We start from the raw sequence: 4326 nt of genomic DNA, 5'->3' as shown, positions 1-4326 counted from the left end.
AAAGCTTTTTCAGTGGTTTTCCATTAGCATTTACAGATTGGATTGAGTATGATGAGCCCTGGTCACTTGAGAAGGTTATTGGAAAATTGAAGCATTTTTATGAACAATCAAAGCATAAGAATGAATCTCAGCATGGATGGAACGGAAAAGACAATGGTACACGTAAATGAAATTTTAAGAGGAAAATGCCTCAGCATGCAGATGGGAAAGAAAATGCGCACCACAAAATAGATTTAATGTATCTAGACAAGGATATGTGTCACAACAGAAACAACATCAACATAGAGGTGAGGGCATTGGTCAGTTCGAGTGTTGGACATGTGGTGAAGAACACATTAGGATAGATTGTTCACAATGTTAGGGTGGAAGGCCTATTATATACAGTGCAAATGAGGTGTAGACTGTTGGGGATGTTGGTTAGAGAATTCCACGTATCTATGCAGCAGTGGAAAATAGGAAGGGAGAACACCACACATCTATCATTGATATGGAAGGTAAGATTTTTGATCAAGTTATTTCTATTGTGATTGATCCTAGATCTAATTATAGCTATCTTTGTCCTGACTTGGTGGATAAGTGTGGTTTTAGTAAGTAATTGCATGCAAAGTATTTTTTAGTGCAGTTGGCTAGAGGTATAAATAAGCGAGTGTATCATTGGGTAAGAGCTTGCGCATTTGACTTAAATGTAGGAATTTACAGCGTAAGTTCCGCATATATAACACCAAAGGACACCGCTCACAAACAGATCACAGATCAATACACCAATATTCTTGACGTGGTTGAAACCCTCAAAGAGGGAAATATTCCATGGCCTGAGCCAATGCAGACACTTCAGGAAATTTATTAATAAAAGAAATAAAATTTACATAAGCTTCTCTCATGAACGGTCACCTTACAAATGACCCTCCATGCCCTTTAAACAGAGATCATGGACCAAATCGAGATGCTTGATCTTCTGCGCCACTTTCATATGGAAGATTGTAAGTCATCCCCTTCTCCCTTTTAGTTTGGAGCCAAACTTTCAATCACTTGTACTTCCCCTAAAGTTAATTCTACCTTATATCATCAGCTTGTAGGAAAACTTTTGTATATGACCCATACTCGTCTTGCACTTTCCTTTTTTGTTGGCCTTATTGCTTGTTTTATGAAAAACCCATATGAAAGTCATTGGAAAGTAGCTAAAATAATAATTTTTTATGCTCAAGGTACAGTTCAGTTTGGGATTCATTACAATGCAGAAGCATCTCCTCTATTGGTTGGTTTCACTAATTCTGATTAGGTTGGTGACCCTAATGATTGGAAGTCTACTACCGATTATGTCTTCACTCTTGGTTCTGGACCTATTACATGGGCTTACAAGAAACAAAGTGCCATTTCTCTTTCTTCGGAAGAAGAAGAGCATTGTGGCGTCATAGAAGCTAGTAAGGAATCCATGTGGCTTCACCAGATCCTGTTAGAGTTTGGCTTTCAACAACAACATCCGAATAAACTTTGGTGTGATAATCAAAGTACCATTCAACTATTTAAAGATGTAGTCCACCTTCAATGCAAAAAACACATTGAAGTACACATGCACTTCATAAGAAAGCTCATTCATGACCATGTTCTTGAAGTTCAATATTGCTCAACCAATGATAAATTTGTAGACATCTTTACAAAGGATCTCATAGAGGCAAATTTTACTAAACTTCGATTTATGGTTGGAGTTTAGGAAGTTTTCACTAAGGGGGGATAGGCTCTAATGCCTCCTTCCTTCTCCTATTGTGTCATATTTGTACATCCTTCAATGCTATCCCAAGTTGTTCTTAAGGGGGGATGTTAGGATATTCCAACACATAGGAAATAGTTAAGTATAACTTGGTCTAGTGTAGAGTTAGGTAAAGTGTATTTCTTTACTATGTACTTTTTTAACTTATAATCTGATGGTCACGATACGTTATAGACATGAAGTGATCTGACAGTTGATTCTCTCCTTGGTATTACCGACACTTGAACTATAGCTTAACACCCAATTGGTCCATGATCTCTATTTAAAGAGCACAAAGCGTAATTTGTAAGGTGAATGTTCATGACATAAGCTTATGTAAATTTTCTTTCTTTTATTAATAAATTTCCTGAAGTGGCCGCGTTAGCTCAGGCCGTGGATTTTTTTCCTTATTTGAGGGTTTTAACCACGTCAGGCTTACTCGTGTATTGATATGTGATCTGTTTGTGAGTGGTGTCCTTTGATGTTCTATCTGAGGAACTTACCCTGTAAATTCTTACATTAAATGGCATGCCTACAACAACAAATTTAAATGTATTACCATTAGGTTCATACAATATGTTTTTGGGCATGGATTGGTTGTATCTACATAGAACCGACGTATACTGCTATTACAAGGCCATAGAATGTGTTGATGATAATGGAGAACGAAGAACCTTATATGGTTATAAGAAAGCCAGATTAGTTAGGATGATCACAACAATGAAAACAAATCATATCCGTAGGAAAGGGTGCAAGCTATTTGCAGTACACCTTTCTAGTGATAAGGGTAAGGAGGATAAGGGTGCAAATGCATTGAATAGGTACCCAATTTTGCAGCAGTTTCAGGATGTATTCCCTGAGGATATTATAGAGTTTCCATGTCATAGGGAGGTAGACTTTTCTATTGAGTTAGTTCCAGGGGCAACTCCAGCATCGAAAGCACCGTACATGATGAGCACACTTGAGTCGGTTGAGTTAAAGCTACAGTTGAAGGAAATGTTAGACAAGGGATACATTAGGCCAAGTGTAACACCTTGGTGCACCGATATTGTTTGTGAGGAAGAAAGATGGTACTCTTAGATTATGCATTGGCTACAGGCAGTTTAACAAAGTGACTATCAAGTATAGGTACCCTTTGCCAAGGATTGATGGCCTATTTGATCAACTAAAGGGAGCAAAAAATGTTCTCGAAGATTGACTTGAGATATAGATACCATTAGGTACGCATCAAAGAGGAGGAAATTTGCAAGACTGCATTCAAGACCAGTATGGGTATTATGAGCTTGTTGTTGTTCCATTTGGCTTAACTAATCCTCTAGCTACATTCACGTGTATGACAAATAGTGTGTTGCATCCATATTTTGATAAGATTGTTATTGTGTTTATTGATTATATACCAATATATTTTAAAAATGAGGAAGAGCATGCTCAGCATTTAGCAACAGTGTTGAGGTTGTTGAGATAGCAACAATTGTATGCTAAGCTCAACAAGTGTAGTTTCTTTCAGAGTGAGGTACATTACTTGGGACATGTTGTCTCCAAGGAAGGAATTGCAGTAGATCTAGAGAAGATAAGGGCCATCACGGAGTGGGTAGTTACTAAGAGTGTGGATGATTTTATATCTTTCATGTGTTTGGCAGGATACTATAGGAGGTTCATCAAGAAATTCTTGTAGATTTCTTATCCTATTACATCATTGCAAAGGAAAGGTAAGAAGTTTGAATGGACTGAGGAGTGAGACGCTAGATTTGAGAAACTTAAGTAGTTGTTGACACATGCACCAATGTTACAGATTGCAGGTTTAGATAAGGAGTTCATGGTATGCACAGATGCTTGCAAGAGACGGCTTGGTGGATTCCTTATGTAGGATGAACAGGTGGTATTCTATGAGTCATGGAAACTAAACAAGAACGATAAAAACTACCTGAAACATGACCTTGAGTTAGTAATGATTATACATGCATTGAATATTTGGAGACACTATCTTCTTGGTAGGAGGTTTGTACTTATGAGTGATCACATTGGGTTGAGGTATATGTTTGTCTAGTTGAATCTGAACGTTAGGCAGGCTAGACGGTTCGCCACGATGAATGAGTTTGATTTCGAGATCATGTACATCAAGGGTAAAGAGAACAGGGTGGAAGATGGTTTCAACATAGGGGTACAGGTACATCACTTGGCAGCTATGAGCTCCTATGGAACAGGCTTACAGGATAAGATATTGTAGGTAGGTCAACAGGATGTTAGGTATATGGAGATTGTGCAGAAGTTGACTCAAGATGATGGTACATGTATAGGTGATATTACATGTATAAGTGTAGGTACAAGTACATGTAGTAGTATAGATACAGGTCGATGTACATGTACATGCATAGGTAGATGTACAAATATAGGTGCAGGTGCATAGGTTATGGATTATTGTCTTACAACATATGGATTGGTCAGGTTCTGAGACAGGATATATGTACCAGATAGTAGTGAGCTCAAGAAGGTGATCTTGAGGGAGTTTCATGCGAAACCATATTCAGGTCACCCAGGTTATTAGAAGACACTGACAATGGTGAATAAATTATAATATT

This window comes from Pinus tabuliformis, chromosome 5_1 (assembly GCF_031772625.1).
Source record: "Pinus tabuliformis cultivar Carrire ecotype Pingquan chromosome 5_1, CPIR1, whole genome shotgun sequence".
NCBI lineage: Eukaryota > Viridiplantae > Streptophyta > Pinopsida > Pinales > Pinaceae > Pinus > Pinus tabuliformis.
The sequence above is the reverse complement of the archived record's forward strand: the minus strand, read 5'-3'. Positions refer to the sequence as shown.